Source organism: Lissotriton vulgaris, chromosome 6, assembly GCF_964263255.1.
Source record: "Lissotriton vulgaris chromosome 6, aLisVul1.2, whole genome shotgun sequence".
NCBI lineage: Eukaryota > Metazoa > Chordata > Amphibia > Caudata > Salamandridae > Lissotriton > Lissotriton vulgaris.
In genome coordinates this window covers 1,507,993,381-1,508,005,685 of record NC_141694.1, presented here as the reverse complement: position 1 = coordinate 1,508,005,685, position 12,305 = coordinate 1,507,993,381, and positions in this window count along the sequence as shown.

Sequence of the window (12,305 nt, the reverse complement as noted above, 5' to 3'; positions counted from 1 at the left end):
GCTAAGCACATCAAAGTTAGAGAAAACACGACATACCAGGGATGCTTGTTTTCAAGGGCGGAGGAAGAACCGTTACTCCTACAAAGCAGGCTTAGTGGAGCCTCTGCTGAGGGGCCAACCTCTGGTAATAAACATAAGTATGGAATGGGTGATTACATTTGGAGAAGAGGCGTCTTCCTGAATAGGGAAGAATTAAGGAAATTGAAAGCTGGTGCCAGGAGGTATAAATAGTAACCAGCCGTAGTGAGATAAATGCACTAACAACGAGCACCGCTTGTAATTCCCAAGCAGATTTCGAAAAGTCGGGAACACCAAACTCCGTGTAATTCAAAATGGACCCACCGGGTTACATCAATATATATATCGGCAAAAGGAGGTCTCTGAGAAAAGGAAAAAGGAGGGGACCATCACTAAATGTGCCACAAATTGGGCGGGCCATATTATATAACACATTGAATGGGGCATACCGGTTAAGAGTTGAAGAAATCACCTCGCTTGTATAATGCACTCTGCAGGGTTCTCGCTGGGGGACGTGTGACTAATTGTTCCAACCGGCACCTGTCAACAACAGAAACCGGAGGGCACCATTAAAATTCATTCAAAGATAGTGGGGCTAAAACGGGCGGGCCTGGTTATAAAACACATTAAATGAGGCATACCGGTTAAGGGTTGAAGAAATCACTGAGCTTGTTTTATGCAATCTGCCCGTTTGGCCCCACTATCTTTGAATGAATTTTAATTTTAATGGAAATTGGCAGATATCGAAAATCGGGCACCGAGGAATAATTTACGCATCCTTCAGATTCCAGAGGGGAAGGAAGGACAGGATCCCCAACGTTATATTGTAAAACACCATATCCAATGCGAAGCATGGTAATTGTGATTACTTAGTAATGCACTTTGGGATATTTAATACCCCTGCAGTGTTCCAGCCCCTCATTAACTGATGCCCTGTATGTAATCTTTTTTGTGATATACTGGACCGCCATGCTCAGCTTCTCCATACAGCTAATGGAATATCGATTACATCACCGTGAGGTCTTGAGACATCTGCAACAACACTATTTGCATACCAAACTTTCTATAATTGTTTATGAAAGGTTTTCTATTATCTTTTTGAACATATCATTTCTGCTGCTGGCATCAGTAAGGACATTGAAAAAGTAAAAACAGCTCTCAAGTGGACAGTTCTAACAAGCATCAAGATAGACAATGTAGTCAATCTTTCTCCACTATTATAACTTGCATCATTCAACTGAGACAAAAGAGGTAACTTCCTCATGCAACTGACCTAAAAGAAGTATGTTTACTCTTGAGGCCTAAACAGGAAGAATCATTTACGGCTCTTACAGAGGCATGCGCATCAGCTACAGCCCCTAGACACTCTCGTATTTCCACTCCAATCATTGCTAAAATTATGCATCTTTACTAGTTATTTAGGTGCAAGGTACAAATTAACAAGAGCTTTACTTCCTGCAGCACACTACTCACTGACACTCATGGAGAGGGAACAACATTATACCATCAATAGAGAACTGTGGGCAAATAGAGACTCCTTCACACATTGTCAACATTACCTGGAGTCTGTCAAAGAATATGCTACCATTTGAAGAGATTACAAAAAGTTAAGATTTCTCAAAACGAAAAAGTGTGAAAATCACAGATATGCCAAGTCCATGCTCTTATTTTTACACTTTTAATTTTGATTCAACTACAGACCCTGTAGGCATCACTGAAAGACTCATTTTCTCTCACGAATTCAAACTGAAATTGAAGTAACCATAACCCAAGGTATTTGCGGCTATTGAAGCAAATAGCCACATTTCACATGACATTTTATAAAAGATATTTGCCATAAATTAATACAATAGGAGTAACATAGCAAAGCATATATTAATATATCATCAGAACACGATATATGTATTTAAAAAAGAATTACAGTATCAAGTTCTGGAACGGTGCCACCACTGCCATACAGTGTTATGCCAAATTGAATAAGTGATCTATCACTCCTTAAGGTGGCACTGATTATGGTACATGATACACAATACTTTTCCACATATGTGACAAATCTGTAACCCAAAAACCCAAAGAGCATGCCTGTAGGACTACCACTTCCTTGTTCCAATCTCTTCACAATTAGCGCTTGGACGCCTTCGGGCAGCAATTCGCGCTCTATAAATCCACATCCATTCCATCCATTCCATTCCATTCCATTCCATTCCATTCCATTCCACAATCCTGTTCTACAGTGTGAATGGACATTATTGTAACTTGTCGGTGGAGATAAACCCTTTGTCTAAGCTATTTCATTTTGTGCCTTTTTAAACTCTGACTTCAGCACACATTCTAACTAAACACCCCATGAAAGAAATTGTATGCCTTCGTGGATTGCTGAACATTGTATTCACAAATAATGGATCTCAGTTTAACTCAGAATTCAGGTCTGTTTTAATGAAGAATTTATGAACTGATTTCCACAAATCTAGTAATGACCATCTTCAGAAAGAATGATTAAATCAAGATATCAAACAGCATCTTTGTTCTTTTCGATCCATGAAAACTCCATCTGTTAGCGTAGACCAGCTCCCACAGGGGAGTCTCACAACATCACCACTACAGCCACCTGAAAGAAAAAAGGAAAGAAAAACATTACAAAAAGAAGAAGGACTAAAACTTCAAGACATTAACATAGAAATAGGAGGAATGATGGGGTGAAGGGAGAAATGACCAACAGTTATGCCCACTCTGTGTTTTAGAACACAGAAACTGAAAGCCAAAGGTGGTTATCGAGGAACAGAAGAGAGAGTCAACGGATGATAGGAAAGACTGGGATGCCAGAACAGACCTTGGATCTGACATCAGAAGGGTTCGAACTCACACTGATGAGCAAGAACCATAGGAAGCTCCTATAGAAGGGCTCTCCCTGGATGAAGAGGCAGGCAAAGCAGGCCATGAATGTCAGACCCGCCACGTTCCAAAGGAGAGTCATAGTTTTCCAGGTGAGTGAAGAGGTGGGGACTTGCCACTTCACCTCCCTGTTTTATTATTATATTTTAGCTTCCCTTCAAAACGTTTCAAGGGAAGTAAGGGGGTACAGAGAGAAAACCCAACTACAACAAAGAATAGAAAACAAGAACAAGGAAAAAAGAAGGTAGACTCTAAGACAAGGAGGTGAGGCAAGAATGGCTAAGGGAGACACTCAACATGAAGATAAAGACAACCCAGGGCAAGAAAATAAAAAAGAACAAGACATTCATAAGGGAAAGACTACTGAAAGGAAACATTAAGAGAAGATTTGATTTGATATTTCGCTAACACTGATATTTATCATTTGTTCTCTCGAGGGTTATCAAGGACGACATTCTGCTGAGGCCCAGAGGCATGATGCCTGGAAGAGAAAAGAGGAAGAGTCTGCATTATGGGAAATATGAAACCTATTAAATGGGAACCATTTTATATTAAAGACTACAATTAAAACACCATGAAGATATGCCTTAATGGAAAAGTAGCCTAATAAATAAAATCAGCATATCCTGATATTCTATCTCCTCCTATTATTTGGAAAGCAACTACCCATATCCCACACACCTCATGCTATCAAACCATCAAGAAGACCATCATTCTTAGCATCAAGTCCATGTACAGTACTTAACTGCACTATGCATTAAAGATATCCTCATTCTGTTGCACCCATGGACTTTATCCTTAAATGCTCCCAATAGACATCTCTAAGTGTTCAGTACCAGTAGCCAAAAAACGTGGACGGTCTTTTCATCCAATACATATTTAAGTGTTACAGCATCAAAACCATGCCAAACACGTGAAAGAAATGTACTGATGTACTTAGCTGCTCTTGAGTGTAAACTCTAATTGGGTTTCCACATGCTATTTGAAATCTACCTATGTACAATAAAAAGGTTTTCTCCATGCTATGTGTTTGTATTTGAGTATCTGCTTTTTCCAACCAGGTTTCTAATTGCCTATTATTGTGCTGTCATTGGAGCATCCAGCATTTGTTTCACAGCCCTAGCTACAGACCACTCCTGCTCCTAATCCATCATCAATTTGACTGTTAGAAAACATTATTATTCTCTAGTATTAGTCATTCCTTCCAGGACTCATACGGAATCAGCTTGAACATGAGGTCTCACTCAAGTCTCCAGGTAGTGAGTGTCTTATATGGTATATCTGTTTTTGGTTATCCTGCTTCTGGTGTCATAGTGCAACCTGTAACTTAATTTATTACCTTCCTAGTTGTTGGGTCTTTCTTCTAACAATGAATTTGACTACTGGTAATTGTGACAAGCAGTGGCATAAAATTAGATATTAGAAAAACACAAAGGGCCCAATTTAGCACACAGAATACGTCTTCAAAAATATGGCAGAGTTCACTGTCCATCACTGATGGTCCCCTCCCCCATTTAGAGTCAGGCAGACCATCATCTTTTCACAGCAGTACTACCACTGGCTCTGCAGTCAGAAATTCTGCTAGAAAAGTGAAAGATCGAATAGGGGTTCCACCCTATTTATAGCAGAGGTCTGATTTTCTTTGTCTGTCCTTCACCACCTGAAAAACCTGATGGTACTAGACAGGAAAAAAGAAAATTGCCAATCTTCCACTTTGGGAATTGTTTTTTGTAAAACAAGAAAGCTTGATGCATGGCCACTTGAAAGATGGTGTGATGGCAGATCCTCTGAAAACACAGAGAAACTGAGCCTGGGATAATCTCTAAATATGGTGGAGGGTGATTGGTCAGGATGCAAAGACATAATGTCCCTCAGAGCACTGATAGATGGCAGCCCGCTCTCCAAACTGTAAAACAGGTCTAAAATATTTTCTATGGAGTCAAAAATAATAATTTCAGTTTTTATGTCTTTTGTGCTTTGGGACCACATCTATTTCTCGCTCCTCACTTGTCGGATCATGTCAAACATCTTGTTTGCGCCCGAAACCCGTGGTTTCGGGCGCAAACAAGATGGCCCGCTGGTTTCAGTTCCGTAAGATCGCGGACGCGCGCGCTCAAATAAAATTATTCCTGTGTGAATTTTTGTTCACTGTGCAACGGATTTGTACATTGGAATGATTTAGGAACCCATGGCCTGAATTTCGGACGTCTTGCTTCACCGCCTGGCATTATGGACTTAACTCTGAATTTCTCCTCATAGGTGGCAGTTCAAAATGGCGGCGACTTCAAACGCTTTGTCGTTGTCTGGACCGAATGCGTGAGTGTATCGAATGTCTGACATAATATCGACAGACAGAATATCGAAATGCAAAAATATCGGAGCAAAAATATCGACAGCAAAAATATCGGAATCCTATCTTCATTAAGGTAAGTACAAAAATATCGAAAAAATAATATCGTAGTACAAAAATATCGGAATCAAAAATATCGTTTTTTTAAATGTATTAATAATAATGTAAAAATAATTTTAAAATACATATAATTTTACAACTATTAAATAAAAATATTAAAACAAAATTAAAACTAATACATATACATTTAAAATAAATAAAACACTTAATAATTTAATGTAATTTTAATTTTTTTCATGTAATTTATTTGATTTAATGTAATATTTTTTTGTTTTTACCCTGTACGCCTGTACCCCAAAAACCCAAAACTGACCCTGAACCCTAAAAATATCCCTGTACCCCAAAAACCCAAAACTGACCCTGAAACCTAAAAATACCCCTTTACCCAAAAACTGAAAACTGACCCTTATCCCTAAAAATACCCCTTTACCCAAAAACTGAAAACTGACCCTGAACCCTAAAAATACCCCTTTACCCAAAAACTGAAAACTGACCCTAAACCCTAAAAATACCCCTTTACCCAAAAACTGAAAACTGACCCTGAACCCTAAAAATACCCCTTTACCCATGAACTGAAAACTGACCCAGAACCCTAAAAATACCCCTTTACCCAAAAACTGAAAACTGACCCTGAACCCTAAAAATACCCCTTTACCCAAAAACTGAAAACTGACCCTGAACCCTAAAAATACCCCTTTACCCATGAACTGAAAACTGACCCTGAACCCTAAAAATACCCCTTTACCCAAAAACTGAAAACTGACCCTGAACCCTAAAAATACCCCTTTACCCAAAAACTGAAAACTGACCCTGAACCCTAAAAATACTCCTTTACCCAAAATTAATTATTATTATTCAATTACCAATTAATTATTAATTAACAATAACAATAAAGTAAATATATTAGCACATTTGCTGTAATTAATTTAATTTAATAATTAATATTATTTTTCCCAATTAATTAAGAATAACAATAAATTATATATAAAAAAATTACTATAATTAATGTAATTAAATAATTAATATTAATTAATTGCCAACTAATTAATAATTATAGATATGTAACAAATTATATTAATTAATTAACGAATTAATAGAAATTAATTACCAATTAATTATTAATTAAAATATGTACAAACATATATCAATTAATTAATTATTATTAAATTACTTCCCACCCTATTCCCCTATAAACCCATAACCCGCTACAGAACATATTTATCAATTAATCAATTAATTAAAAATAATTAAAAATTATTTCTCAATTAAATAATTAATAATTCCTACTAATTAATAATTAATTTAACATAATTAAATTACTTCCCACCCTATTCCCCTATAAACCCACAACCCGCTACAGTAGTAAAAGACAATATTTAATTAAATTACATTAAAAATAATTAAAAAACATAATAAATACAATATAATATGCACTAAATTTATTTAAAAATTGATATTAGTAACATCGAAGTTATTAATTTCGATATCATTGACATCGATATTTACAACTTCGATATTACTGATATCATACCAATATCGATATTAAGACTGTCGATATTACTTACCTTCGATATTTTGTCCCATCGATATTTAAACTTCGATATTTTTGTATATCGATATTTAAAAATCGATATTTTGTCTGTGTACCGAGTGTATCAGATGCCATACCTTGGTTCCTCATAGATTATTCTCTCTACATGAGGTATGGTGGCAGCGCTTTCTAGTCCTGCCCATGTGCTGCAATATCACCGTTGATGAGGTCAATGTTGCACGTCTTCACACACTGAAGGTATGATCTGACTGAATTATTCCGCCTGGTGTATCATATAATTGGTGGTATATTTGCTAGTCAGTTCTCCCTCAAAGCGGCTGCATTATTTTTAATACCATCATACGTCAGCCCAATTTTAAAGTCCTTTTGGCTATGTGTATTGCAGCATCTCCAAAATATTTGCTGTGACAAAATGGTGCTGTCACGAGCTCCGGTCACCTCAGAGGGTGCTGACAGCCTTTTAATCTTCATTTCCTGTGTTGGCTCCTGGGATTCATCCTCAGGCCCTATTGACAATTTTACCAGCGATATTCTATCTGATGCAGTGACTAGGGTGGTGGCATATATTGGAATGCTATTGCTGTCACTATTCCAAACACATTACGATATCTGCTGACAGAATCTTGTAGATCCAAAACAGCTCACTAGTGTCCTTCTACTTAGTTGCTTGTAGTGCAAACAAAAGAGGATATTTTTCTTTTTTCTTTTTGATCATTAGTCTGTTGATGTGGCTTTAAGTGCGGTTGCTTATTTTTTATCTGATATTGCCGGTACAGTGTTATTCTATATCTACGAGCTGGTAAGCCAACATGTCGTGGCTCCAATGGCAGAAGGCATGGGTGTCTCCTCAAAAGACAGAGACTCTAAAGGAAACTTGAAGAGGTCCAAACAAACTTCCCCCACTCCAGACTTAACATATAAGGGCAATCAGGATTCCGTCACTACATTGGACACTATCCTGCTCAGACTTAACTCAGTCCATTATATTGCACAGAGCACCAAAACAAACACAGATTTACTTCAGGTTGAGGGGGAAGCAATCCGTAATGATCTGAAAAATCTCTCTCTGCGTGTTTCCAATGCAGAAACTCGTATAAGCCATGTTGAAGACTCCACGAACAAGCATACTAAACACATGCAAAGTATGGAATGCTCTTTTTTTTTGCTGCGGAGAGATCTCACTGAACAGGAAGATAAGAATCGTTGGAGTAAATTCCGTATTTTTGGTTTACCAGAAGATTGTGAAAAATACGCTTCATTGGTATTAGATTTTTTGATCACTTGGATTCCTACTGTGTTAAACATTTAATTTCAAAAAGACTTTGAAATAGAACGGGCTCATAGAGTGCCCACCTTTAAACCAAAATCTTTGTCTTCTCCGTGATTTTCACCTGCGGCAACAACATACTGAACAGATTTTAGCTCAAATGAGGAGAATTAAATCCTTGCACTGGGAAGGTCATAAAATTGCTATATCACAAGATTATGCCAGAGACACTGTCTTTCGCCGGAAAGGTTTTCTGAATCTCCGTAGAAGACTTATAGAGATGAACATCCCTTTCTCCTTTGCAGGTCCATCACGCTTCAGAATAACTTTCAGAGGTCGCTCCCAGATATTCTATGAACCTTCAGACTTATCTACTTTTTGGATAATCAGTCTGAGACTCAGATGGATTCTGATACTCCTCCTGGCACCTGTATCTCTTAAGCTCTTGCCTTTTCAGATAGGTTGACTTAACACTTTTGATGTCTTGCTACTAGTCTATAGTATTGGGGTTTCCTCAGATTTTTGGTTGTTAAGATGATTATCTAATGTTAGAATTATTAGCGTTCTGCTGTTTAGATAATTCTTTCCTTTACAGGTCTTCTAGCTCATAAAGATGGTAGTATTATTCTAGTATTAGCTGGTTACCTATCAGTGGTAATTGTGTCTTTCTTTTTTCTTTTTCACATTCTTCTTTTTCTATGCTGAGCTATTCTATTGATGTTTTCTTCTTGATATATTCAATTTTATGTGTATCTTTTCTTCCTTTTCAATAGTTCTTGCTGGTCATAGTCTCTTTTGTTTGTGTACTTCTCATTGTATGTCTTTCTATTATTAATAGTTTATAGGTTGACAAATAATTGTTTCCTGAGTGTTTATTTTTCACTGGTTCTTTGTTTGTTCTTATTCTTTCTATATTCTTTTGTACTCTGTTTGTATATTCTGTTACGTATGAATTTACTATTATCTGGTTTGTGTCTAGTCTGTTATATTTTAGGTATAAGTCATGTAATATATTTTATGTGACTATACAATTTATCTTTTATTTTATCACATGCATTCATTCTGACTCTTAGAAGACTATGGGGTCGATTCCGATCCGGGAAAAAGCGCTCCGATTAGCTGTACGGAGCCTTTTCCCTGTACGAATCGTACACCTACAACCTTCCCGTATGAACGAGCAAGTACGATGCAAACCCAAAGCGCCACTCCGTACGACTCGTACCAAACACCGTACAACTTCAAATACATACGGATTCACTCCGGCCGACGCAGTAAGCCAAGTCCGTACGTAAATAGGCAGCTTTTTCCGAACTAGGAAAGTACGATCCATGTTGACGACACTCCGTACGGCCCTTTTGCTACGAGAGCTGTAAACTGCCGTAAAACCAGAGTCCGACACGAACTGCACTCCGGTACGCGACATACACGACATGAACCCCATTGACTGTGTCATCCGAGTCCTGTATGCCTACGACCTCGTACATAGAAACCGACGACGGCGCAGACGGTGAGTACAACCCACCGCAACAACGGAAGTATACCTATACGGTGCGCCACACGCCAGCGCACATCACCATTGCAATAGGGATACGTGCCGCACACACGTCATAAATCTCGGGGTACAGTGCGTCACACACTAGCGCATATCACCATTGCAATAAGGATACGTTACGCACACACGTCAGAAAGCTTGGGGTACGATGCGTCACACGCTAGCGCATATCACCATTGCAATAGGGATACGTCACGCACACACGTCAGAAAGCTCGGGGTACGCTGCGTCACACCCTAGCGCATATCACCATTGCAATGGTGATACGTGCCGCACACACGCCGAAATTAGGGGTACGGTTTGTCACATGTGAGTGGTGGTTGGAAAAGACCCCCAGCAGTGCCCAACAGTGCTTAACAGTATAGGGGGTGGGTGCAGAGGACCCCAGCAGTGCCCAACAGTATAGGGGGTGGGTGCAGAGGACCCCCAGCAGTGCCCAGCAGTGCCCAACAGTATAGGGGGTGGGTGCAGAGGACCCCCAGCAGTGCCCAACTGTGCCCAAAAGTATAGGGGTGGGTGCAGAGGACCCCCAGCAGTGCCCAACAGTATAGGGGTGGGTGCAGAGGACTCCCGGCAGTGCCCAACAGTGCCTAACAGTATAGGGGGTGAGTGCAGAGGACCCCAGCAGTGCCCAACAGTGCCTAACAGTATAGGGGGTGGGTGCAGAGGACCCCAGCAGTGCCCAACAGTGCCTAACAGTATAGGGGGTGGGTGCAGAGGACCCCCAGCAGTGCCCAACAGTGCCTAACAGTATAGGGGGTGAGTGCAGAGGACCCCAGCAGTGCCCAACAGTGCCTAACATAGGGTGTGAATGCAGATGACCCCAGCAGTGCCCAACAGTGCCTAACAGTAAAGGGGGTGGGTGCAGAGGACCCCAGCAGTGCCCAACAGTGCCCAACAGTATAGGGGGTGGGTGCAGAGGACCCCCAGCAGTGCCCAACAGTGCCTAACAGTATAGGGGGTGAGTGCAGAGGACCCCAGCAGTGCCCAACAGTGCCTAACATAGGGTGTGAATGCAGATGACCCCAGCAGTGCCCAACAGTGCCTAACAGTATAGGGGGTGGGTGCAGAGGACCCCCAGCAGTGCCCAACAGTATAGGGGGTGGGTGCAGAGGACCCCCAGCAGTGCCCAACAGTATAGAGGGTGGGTGCAGAGGACCCCCAGCAGTGCCCAACAGTATAGGGGGTGGGTGCAGAGGACTCCCAGCAGTGCCCAACAGTATAGGGGGTGGGTGCAGAGGACCCCCAGCAGTGCCCAACAGTGCCCAACAGTATAGGGGGTGGGTGCAGAGGACCCCCAGCAGTGCCCAACAGTATAGGGGGTTGGATGCAGAGGACCCCCAGCAGTGCCCAACAGTGCCCAACAGTATAGGGGGTGGGTGCAGAGGACCCCCAGCAGTGCCCAACAGTATAGGGGGTGGGTGCAGTGGACCCCCAGCAGTGCCCAACAGTATAGGGGGTGGGTGCAGAGGACCCCCAGAAGTGCCCTACAGTTTAGGGGGTGGGTGCAGAGGACCACCAGCAGTGCCCAACAGTGCCCAACAGTATAGGGGTGGGTGCAGAGGACCCCCAGCAGTGCCCACCAGTATAGGGGGTGGGTGCAGAGGACTGCCAGCAGTGCCCAACAGTAAAGGGGGTGGTGCAGAGGACCCCCAGCAGTGCCCAACAGTGCCCAACAGTATAGGGGGTGGGTGCAGAGGACCCCCAGCAGTGCCCAGCAGTGCCCAGCAGTATAGGGGGTGGGTGCAGAGGAACCCCAGCAGTGCCTAACAGTATAGGGGGTGGGTGCAGAGGACCCCCAGCAGTGCCCAGCAGTGCCCAACAGTATAGGGGTGGGTGCAGAGGACCCCCAGCAGTGCCCAACAGTATAGGGGGTGGGTGCAGAGGACCCTCAGCTCATTTGATGGCACATGTGACCGCATCAGTAGGAAGTTGTTTATCTAGCAAGTCCCTCCCCTTTTTAATAGTGGTGGCCGATTGTCTTTGGCTATCATAGGGATACCAGGTGCACACACACATTAGTTTCAACTTAATTGACATGAGGGGACATCGTGGTTGTTTATTTTTGCACCATATTATTAGTAGTTAGGGAATGACTGTTTGTATATTACTCTTTGTTCTTTACTCAGATGAAGACAGAGTGGCGGATGATGAGAAGTGGGTAAACTGGCAATTGTCTGTCAGGAATCTCCTCGGGTGTTGCTACCGTGAGGCCCTCTCTCTTTGCTCTCTTCATTTTATTTATTTATTTTTTTTTTTTTTTTTGAAAACCTTTATTTATCGCAAACATAGTACACAGCGTCTGCCTACAACCACTGCGGGCCGGCCGCTATGACAATATCCAACCTACCAAGGTACCTTGCTCTACAGTAGATGACAAAGGTAACAACGCCGCGCTAAACAGGCAAGGGACCGGAGGGAAAGGATAAAGAGGGTTTCATTTTATCATTTTGACGAATCGTCCTAAAGTCAGATCGGGTGGCTGAGTGGGCGAACAACATATAAAGGTATCCAACAAGGAGACATCGTTATCAAAATACTAGCATACATTATTACAATAATAATACACAAGCGCAGAAGCACATATCGCCCTAGTCAGCGCCCACCCAAAGAA